The following is a 10,916-nucleotide window of genomic DNA, read 5'->3' as shown; positions in this document are numbered from 1 at the left end:
GAGCTCTGTCCACTGTGTCATCTAGCTGCTCCTACTGTATTAATACATACACAAAATGGAATGCATATGTAACAAAAAGTAATAGTAATAACAATTTTTAAGTCACATTTATATAAAACTTTACAGTGTGCAATATGCTTTACAAGTACAGTGTGTCCCAAAAGTCTTAGTGCAATTTAAAGCTTTAATAGCTTATATATTTTACTCACCTTCTCATCACTACAACCCTGGATGGTAGGTGCAACTATTATCTTCATTTTACAGTTGAGGAAATTAAGGCAGATAGAAGTTATCTTGCCCAAAGTTACATAGCTAACCCCTGATGATAGGTACAACTATTATCTTCATTTTACAGTCAAGGAAATTAAGGCAGATAGAAGTTATCTTGCCCAAAGTTACATAGCTAACCTTGGACTAGAGTTGAATTCAGGTCTTTTTGACTTGGGATGCAGCATTCTATCAACTGCAATACCTAGCTACCAAATAAATATACAGGTCAGCTGGGGAATTTTACGACTTCATGGGAAGTAGATAAGGATTTGTCTTTGGGGATTTCAGAACAGGATGAGGACTTCTGGAGGCAAGGGGGCAAATTATTCCAGGGATGAATAAAAGTAAACCTTGTTAAACACAAAGGTATGAAGGATAACTCTCAAACTTGAGTTTGAGAATCAAAAAGATTTGAAATCTGATGGCCTCCATCTCCAATTTTCTACTTTCCAAGTTTGTAATGTGTATACTCTTGTCCTCATTCCCATCTTATCTTGTCTCCCCTGGAAGTATGACTCTTCTATCAATTTTTCACTCTCATTCTCCATTTCTGCTTCTCGACTGACTCCTACTCTATAGACAACAAACACTTAGCACTCTTCTCCTTTTAAGAAGATGTCTTTTAAGACCTTCATTTGATCTTGCCATTCTCTGAAGCTATTAACCTTCATCTTTTTGCCCTTCAATATGAGGAAATTCTAGAGAAGGACATTTATACTGGTCAATTCCCTTAGCTACTAGGGCTCTCTCCCTCCTCAAATTATATGGTATTTACTTATACTGAATACGAGGGTAGGGACTGCTTTTCATCTTTGTTCATTGTAGGCCCTTAAGTGTTTGTTGAAATGAGGTTTTTCTCTAAGAAACTGAAATCAAAATATATTTCACGCTCTATATAACTGTAGTGAACAAGAGGCAGCATAGTATGCTGGGTGTAGAGCTCACCTTAGAGCCAGAAAGACCTGTGCTGACCAGCTTCAGCCTAACATGTACCCACAGCAGCGAGGTGGTGTAGTGGATAGAGTGGGTGGGACTTGAGTCAGGAAGGCTTATGTTCCTGAGTTCAAATATGGCCTCAGACATTTATTAGCTGCATGACCCTAGACATGTCACTTGACTCTGTTTGCCTCAGTTTCCTCATCTATAAAATGAATGGGAGAAGGAAATGGGAAACCACTCTAGTTTCTTTGTCAGAGTCAAAGCAGTTTTGACTGGACAACTAATATGTACCAGTTACAGGACCCTGTAATGTAATGATTGAATGGTTAGTTGTTGTCCTTCAATGTTGACATCACTATGCTAGAGTCTAGTTTCAGTGTGTCCAACAATGGAAAAACATTTACTAAGGACTTTTAATATGCAAAGCACTGTGTTAACTGCTAGAGATCCAGTAAAGAAAGTAAAGAAAATCTCTGTGCCCTCCAGGAACTTATAGTGGAATGGGCAGGGAGACGAGGTGCCAGGGAGGATCATGTTTAGTCCAGAAAGTTACTGCGATGGGGCCCTATGTGGGACTGACACACTCCTCCCAGGAACAAAGCATTTGTTTGATCACAGATCTACAAGTGTATGGGAGTCTGGGGGTAGATTGTGTGGAGGTTAGGGGGTTTGATGGGGAGGATGAATTTTAGCAAGGAATCTCGCAAGGCTTCATAGATGTCCGTACAGTAGGGAGTAAAGTAAAACATGGTGGAAATCTAACTGAAATAATGAGCCAGGGAAAATAAGCACCAATCAGGACAGCAGACCCATGGTGGAAGTACCAGAGTGGAAAGGGTTAAAATCTTCAGGGTCTTGGTTGTGGTCCTGGCCCAAGGCTGTTGGTGAGAGATGGACAGGCATTAAGGAGTGCAGTGAAGCCTCCCTGGGGCCTCTGGAAATGGTGTACCAGATTGGTAGTCATTAAGACTTAAGTTTAAGGGGAGGTGCTAACCTGCATTAGTAGGGGAGTTTCCTTATCTTGAGAGTTCTCTATATCACAGTGAAATCACAGGTTCATTTCCTTTCTCTATCCTTATCTCTGTAGTATGAATAACCGTAACCATCAGATAAAAATATATGTAAGTATATAAAACCAGCTACATAAATATATACATACATATGTTTACACATATGCACATATATACACATATATATGTAATATCTATCAAATAAGATATTTGTAAAGTACTAAGCACAATGCCTGGCACATAGTATGCACTATATAAATGCTTATTTCTTCCCTTCCTTCCCTCCCTCTTCCTATATGTATATATGCAGAAACACATGCATATATACACACATATATATATACATACATATGTGTATGCATGCATATATATTTGACTTTAAGATACATCCTGTGAGGTAATGATACTAAAAGTTAAGTCTTATATTTTGATAGCAAAATCTCCAGCCCTTAAAATCATAGCTAGTACCTACTTTTATAGAGGCAAGGTGAGTGGGAAGCAGTGGGCAGAATTCTACAAGACTTAATTATCCTTAACCTATGAATACATAATTTATTTTGAACTCTCATTTTTAGACTTCTGTGATGGGAATAATTAGTGCTTCACAGTCTTGTGAAAAACAGTATTTAATTCATTTTTGTAACAATAAATCATGAGTTCCTTAATGCATGCTAAGTGATTGTTCTAACTATTAATAAATCTACTGTTGGAAAATTAAAGTATGTCATTATGGCAAAAACACTTGGAATGATAATAGACTACATTAAATTTGAAGTAGCAGAGTTTGATATTTTAAAGGATCTATGAACTCATAGCTGCAAAATTCAACACCTTCTTATCCCTGTGTAATTGTGTTCATGTATTTCTGCAAGTTTTCCTTGGAGGGTTCATCTGGTTTTCCATAGGTCTCTAGTTCTTTGAATATTTCCTAGGTATTACAGCAACACCCAAGCTGCCTAATTTGTTATCCATCACTTTTACTATATAAGCAGCTTACCATCCTTTCTGGTCAGATGTATTCTTCATGTCTTTTATAGCCTTTTTCACTCACAAGTCATTATCATATCTTATGACTTGTTTATACTCACCATTCCATTGCCCTTTGGGTCACCCACAATTCTGATTCTTTTGCGTTTTCATGACACAGTTCAGAGTCATATATTACTACCTGGAGAATGCTGGTGTTAAAAGATATGCTTTTTCAGCAGAAAATCAAACATGAGAAATTTTGCTGGACTGCTGAATTACCAGCTTCGCTTCAGCTCTATACTCTCTCCCTCAAGGTCCATGTCTTCTGGCAAGGCTTAGGCTTGAACTCATCCTCTCATTGATGGATACCTTCTTCACCAAGAAGTTATGGAAAGGATGTAGGGTGGGCCTTCTGTTGAGAAGCCCGTACCAACTCAGGGACCCAGTAGTCTCTTATCTCTCAAATTCATAATATTGCCTCCAAGGCATCTCAATATCTCCAACCATCTCAATACTGCTGTTTTATTTTCAAGATAGAGATACAAGGCAGTATAGCAGCAAGCACCCTGACACATCCAGGATGACCTGCTCGCCCAGGTTCTTGAATCCTCTTGACAGGTCAACAATCTTCTTTAATCACATATACCAACAGAGAAAATACAAGCAGAGAAGTAAAGACCTGTCTGACCATTACATATATACATAGTTACCAGAGAGAGAAGCACCAACATTTGGGTTTTCAAAGCCAGCAGGCTTCTTAACAGCTACCCAGAGTCTCATCTGGTAGATGAACCTTCTTCCAAAGTGTAAGCCTCAAATTAAAACCTCACCTCAGAGCATATATATAAATATATACATATATATATATTTTTCAGAGCCAGAGGGCATCACAAGCCTCTGGACCCAGTGCCTCATTAAACGACAGGCGTGGGCCTTCTTACAAAACAAGCCTCCACTAATCAAGCTTCCCTTAATGGACTGCACCCAAGGCCTATTAACGGGCAGGGCAGATCTCTCTCTCTCTCTCTCTCTCTCTCTCTCTCTCTCTCTAATTGCCTGTGGTTGTTTATATTACAGTAGGTGATAAAGTCAGGGTTATGTCATCCAGTCTCAAGTTCATGTAGGCCAGCACATGTGCTGATTGCTGTCATAGGGGAAGAGGCGCTCTTTTTCCTCCTCCTAACCCTGGTCCCTTCTTTTCCCCCTCCCTCCTCCAAGGAAAATTCAGGGAGAGGGAGCTGTATGTCCCATCCTTCCCGTAGACATAAAGGAAGAGCCAGAACCAGAGGGCCAAGTCACTCCTTTTGAAGTCTCCTGAGTGAGTTAATTGCATTTTGTAGTTCAGTGACCAATCCTCTTGATTAAGAAGCTATTACCACTAAAAGAATTATTTCATCATTGCAAACACACAAGTCCTTCAGTTTTGAGCAAAAGCACAAGGTCCACCAGAAAAGAACATGAGAAATATGTCACCAGAAGGGGACTGACTTTCAATTTGCTTCAGGGATGCATGTATTCTATCCAGAGCCTGTGGGGAAATCATTCCCTTGATTGCACTCATTACACATTATATATTCATATACAATTTTGAACCTCATCCAATGTGTTCTGCAGTGTTCTTCCCAGTTTTGAAGCAGAGGTGGTGGACCTAGAACCAGGAAGACCCATGTTTAAATACACCTTCAGATACTTGACTACAGGCCTGCACAACATACAACCTGTGGACTGCTTGTGGCCTGTCAAAGTATTTCAGGTGGCTTATGAAAAGTGTAGAAGATGTAAAAGAAAGTAAAGATATCACTAGTGCTTTGCCCATTCTCACTTAACCTGCCTTATACCAGTTATGATCGTCCCTGTCACGTAACTTGGCAGGTAGGCTGTTATTGTGCACTCTCTCCTGTTTGTCTCATGACCTGTGGCAACCAATAATCATCATGTCTTTCTCTTGTCTGAAAGGAGTGAGAGTTATATCTTTTTGCTGCATTTTCAGTCATTACTGATGTTGAACAGGGACAAAGTGAAAGAAGCCATGTGCCAATGCAGCTGACTCCTGCTATGCAATGAGCTGCAACAAGGAGAGGGCTTCTTTTCTTCATCCCCAAGGCTGCCCTCCAACTTACATGAGTGCCTGGCGCTCTCCAAGGTCAGACACTCAGTTCAGTATTTCTTTGTATGTGAGCAGTTGCTGCGGAGATTTTTGGGTTCTGTCATTAAGGTTTTTTGGGGTGACTTTGTAAAATGGGTGATAAAAGAAGTAAATGAAACTGACGCTGTTCAAAAGCCAACTGTCAGAAGGAGAAATACACCACTTTACTACTTGCATGAAACACATTCCATTGTGTAAGTATGCCGAGTTAGGAGAAGAATATTCAAAGAGCACTGAACTTTGGATCCAGGAGTTTGACGGAAGACTGACACTATCCAAAAAGAGAACATTAAATTTAAATTAATTGAAAATCTTTCTCTGTGGATCCACAGGAACTCCCCAAGCATTTATAGCTAGAGGTTATTGAACTTCAGAGCGCAACAATTTATTGAAATAAACATAGAGAAGTCAGCCTTCAAGACTTCTGCAAGAGTTTGGACAAGGGAAAATTTCAAAATCTGCGAGATGGTGCTTTACGGATTTTTGCATATTCTTGAATACCTACATATGTGAACAAATCTCCATTATGAACTTGAATAAAAACAAGCAACGATCAGCTCTAACCAATGAACACTTGGAAGATATTTTGAAAACATCTGTTTCAAACATGATTCTGAAATATAATAAACTGATTGCTGACAAGAAATATAATACATTCCATTAACTAAATGTAAAGAGTAAGAAAACCTAAAAAATGTATTAAAACATTACTGCTGAGTAATTTAACATGAATGTGATTTCATGATAAATAAAAATCTTAATAAGTATAAACTGATATTAATTTCAATTTACCCCCTTTTAAAACATGGTTTATTTGCAAAATAGTTTAATCATTAATTATACCTTGGAAAGTGAGCCACTAAAAACCTATCTGCAACCTGAAGAAGTTTAGCCTATTTTAATTTTGACTCCTACCTATTGACAAGTTGTGCAGGTCTGTTTTATTAGCTGTGTGATCTTGGTACAGTCATTTAACCTCTGTCTGTCTCAGTTTTCTTAACTATAATATGAGGCTAATAATAACATCTACCTCATAGGGTAAGGATAAAATAAGATATTATTTGTAAAATGATTAGTACAATGCCTGGCATATATAGAAGGTACTTAATAAATGCTTGTCCCGGTTCTTCTCTTCTTTACATTGCAAACAATTCAGCTTAAAAAAAAGTCCATTTGAATTGAATTACTGATCAACTCATTTATAATAATCTCAATCTAATTTTTTCCATTGAGCAAGGATTCTTAGCCTTAGATCTTGATCAGCAACCTTTAGCAAGTGATGGTTCTGACTAGATTGAGTGAGGAAGGGAAACTGCAAACTATACCTCCTTCTGTAAAGAATCTTCTAGGTCAGAGTTTCTCAGCCTATGGGACCATTTAGGTGCTTGTCAATGTCTACATCAGCTTGGGAACAAAAAAACCCATAACAACTTTTGTCTTTTCCTAACTTCTGAACCAAATTAAAATGTGGATTTGACTGATTAAAATGACAATATGCCATTCAAATTGAGTTTTAACCTATTTCTGCTGTACTTACGTTGTAATTGAATTAGCCAAGCTTAATAGAACTGCCCTTGCTTGGAAGTGAAAACAAGTAAGGTCTAGTCATGTAAGGACTTGGCAAAATCCAGAAAAGGCTTTATTAAAAACTGCCTGAGTAGCCGCATTCTTGTGAATCTGCATAAACTGTCATCAAAATAACCAAGCTGTTAAATTGAATGAATTGGCACATGGCATCTCAAACCTGACTGGGAACAAAAATAAGTTGGTTAGGCTATTTTCATCATTCAGCATGAGTGAAAAGCCACCCTCTCTCTGAGCAAAAAATAGCCCTCAAAAGCAGAGAATGGCAAACTGGGTTTTTATAATTAATATGTAACTCGAAATAGAGAAAAGTAGATATCAAATGCCTTTTGATTATTATTTCCCATAGTCATTTTTCTTCAACTTTTTAGGTGGGAAAAATGACATGAAGGGGTTAGAGTTTGGATGAGGGGTACAGGAGGAAACTGAAATGTAATTAACCATCCCTCTCACTCCCCTCCCCACTACTCCCTAACCAGGCTCTCTTTGGGCAAAGCCCAAAGTCAAAAAAGACTTTGATTTGATCTTTGATCAGTGCCTAACACTGTGCCTAGATTTTTTCTTTCTTTCTTTCTAACCTGGGGTCCCTTTGGTGGGGGATAGTCCCAATGTGAGGCAGGAACTGTTTCATCTAGGTCTCCATATCTCCAGAGCCTGGCACAGTGCCAAGCACATAATGGACCTTTAAAAAACATTTCTGCTTGATTGAAAATTCCTACCCAAGGATGAGGAAGGGACAAATATTATGCATCTTACAGTCTTAGAAAGATGCATGGGAACACAGAGAAGACTGCTCAAGAGCTTATAGTCAGCGTGTCAGGTCAATAAACATTTATTAAGTTCCTTCTATGTGCTAGGTAAGCACTTAGGGATACAAAGACAGGTAAAACACAATCTCTGCCTTCAAAGAGTTAGCAGCCTAATAAAGACAACATGGAGGTAACCATATAGACAAGCTATATACAGAATAAGTTGGAAAAAATAAAGAAAGAGGAGGCAAAGCTCTGGGTAGAAGGTGGAATTTTTGCTGGGACTTGAAAGAAGTCAAGGAAATAGAGATAAGGAAAGAAAGAATTCTAGGTATGGGAACAGTATGTCATCAGAAAAGGGATCTGAACCTGTGAAGCACTGTGTTTTCTCAAACTGTGTAGTGTGGTGGGAAGAGCAACCCATCTGGAAGCAGAGGGTGGGGATCTGAATCTCATTCTTGCTACTTACTACCTATGTGTTGTTTGGCAAGGGCTTTCTGGGTTTGGGATTCCTCATCAGTAAAATGAAAGGGTTGGCTGGGATAAAGTCTCTTCTAGCTATAAACTGATAATCAATAAAATGAAGGGGTGAGCCCAGATGACCTCTAAGATCTCATCTTATTGTAGATCTCTTAAAAAGTGCAGGGGTGAGGGGTTAAAGTAGATGATCTTTGAGGTCCCTGGACTAGACTCTAAAGTCCCTTCTGGCTCTAAATGTATAAACCCAGATCTGCTCCATGGAATGTAAATATCTTGAGGGCAATGATCGTTCACTTTGTCACGAAGCATTTATTAAGGACAGACATAGCCATCTCTCTCTCTCTCTCTCTCTCTCTCTCTCTCTCTCTCTCTCTCTCTCTCTCTCTCTCTCTCTCTCTCTCTCTCTATCACAGTGCTAAGTTGGTTGGTTGTTGTCCTTTGTCTTTGAAGAGGACCAAAATGACATCACCATTGTAAAGTGAAATTTCAGTGTGTCTGATTGTGACTGATAAGAACAATATAAGCTTGGAATGCTCCACCACAGGTTGGGCACAGATACTTCGTGTGAATATTTGGGGTGGATATCCCAAATCTGCGCATCTTGTGTTTACTTTGTGCTGTCTCAATTCTGCTTTGCTCAAAGAGCACAGCACCCTTTCTAATATGGGCATGCCATGCTGAGCAGTCCTGTGCCAATGTCTTCCATGTTGCATAGTCAAATCCAAACTTCTTCAGAGAGACCTTGAAAGTGTCCCTTGTATCGCTTCCTCTGGCCACCATGTGATCACCTGCCCCATTAGAGTTCTCCATAAAATAGTCTTTTTGGCAAGCATACATTTTGCATTCGAATAACATGGCTAGCCCATTGGAGTTGCGCTCTCTGGAGCACAGTTTGAATACCTGGCAGTTCAACTCGAGCAAGGACTTCAGTGTCTGGTACCTTATCCTGCCAGGTGATCCTCAGAATCTTCCTAAGACAGTTCAAATAGAAGAGATTCAGTTTCCTGGCATGGTGCTAGTAGACTGTCCATGTTTCACAAGCATATAACAATGAGGTCAGCACAACAGTTCTGTAGACCTTCAGTTTGGTAGTCAGTCTAATGCCTCTTCTTTCCCAAAATTTTCTTTGGAGCCTCCCAAACACTGAGCTAGCTCTGGTAATGCATGCATCATTGTCAATATGTACATCCATGGAAAGTACACTACCAAAGTAAGTGAACTTATCCACAGCATTCAAAACTTCTCCATTTGATGTAACTAATGATTCCATGTATGGATGGTGTGGTGGTGGCTGATGGAACACCTGTGTTTTCTTGGTGTTAATTATTAGGCCAAAATTAGCACAGGCAGCAGAGAACTGATCCATACATTGTTGCATCTCAGCTCCATCAAACAGAAAATCATGCACCAACACTCCCTCCACTTTGATCTTGGCTTGTAGCCTTTTCAAATTGAAGAACTTAGCATCATTACGGTAGTGTTCTTCCTCATTGAAAGCATTTGTCAACATGGCTGAAAACATCATGCTGAAAAGCATGGGAGTCCTGTTTCACTCCACTGGTGACTGGGAAGGCACGAGAGCATTGTCTATATACATAGATATGTAATCTATGTATATATCAGACACAGTGCTAAGTACTTTGTGTGTGTGTGTTCATCCTTCCTTGCAGAAGAAGACCATGCCATCAGAGAAATAATGACATGACTTGCACTTGACTTTGTTTTGAGTGAGGGAGGGCAGTGCAAGTCACCAGCCTCACTTCTCCTCCAGAGCCATCTGAATCTAGTGACCAGATATTCATCAGGATGACTGGAGATGACCCAGGATGAGGCAATTGAGGTTAAGTGACTTGCCCAAGGTCACACAGCTAGTGCATGTCAAGTGTCTGAGGTGAGATTTGAACTCAGGTCCTCCTGACTCCTGCACTGGTGCTCTATCCATTGCACCACCTAACTGCCCCATGCTAAGTACTTAGTATATAAAGAAAGGCAAAAAAAAACCCTCCTACTTTTTACAGATAGCCCCATGGGGGTGGTGGTGGTGGTGGTGGTGGTGGTGGTGGTGTGTGTGTGTGTGTGTGTGTTTATGTGTGTGCAGAAGGCTAGAGACATCGTGCAAATAACTAGGTACAAACAAAATATATAAATCTAAATTGAAGACAATCTCAGGCAGAAGGCAGAAGTAGAAGGGGGATCAGGAATGTCTTCTTGGGAAAAGTAGGATTTGAACTGTGACTTCAAATGAGAGAAGTGAGGAGAGAGAGATGAGGAGGGAGAATATTCCAAAGCATGGGGGACTAAACTAAAATGCCCCAAAGTCATCCAGAGCGTGGAGTGCGAAGAACAGCGAAGGGGCCAGTGTCCCCGGATGGCAGAGCAGGGTGCGGGAAGTAAGTTGCAGGAAGACTTGAAAAGGGTGGGTGTGGGGGGGCGCAGGGTAGGGTTACAAAGGGCTTTAATTTTTTATAAATCTGGTCCTGGAGAGAACAGGGAGCTCTGAAGTTTGTTGGACCTGTGGCTGACACGGTCAGACCTAAGCTTTAGGACCATGGCTTCAGTGGCTGAAGGCAGGACAGACTGGGGTGGGGAGAGACGAGGGGCAGGCGGACCCAGCAGCACTTTGCCATAGTTGAGGTGTGGGTGATAAGGGCTGCACCGAGGTGGTGTCAGTTTCAGAGGAGAGACAAGGTAGCAAAGTTGGGAGATGTTGCAAAGGTGAAATCGACAGGCTTTGGTCATCCTAAGGGGAGAGGGAGGCAGTGGGAGTCG

This window comes from Notamacropus eugenii, chromosome 3 (assembly GCF_028372415.1).
Source record: "Notamacropus eugenii isolate mMacEug1 chromosome 3, mMacEug1.pri_v2, whole genome shotgun sequence".
Lineage (NCBI taxonomy): Eukaryota > Metazoa > Chordata > Mammalia > Diprotodontia > Macropodidae > Notamacropus > Notamacropus eugenii.
Note: the sequence above shows the minus strand (reverse complement) of the source record.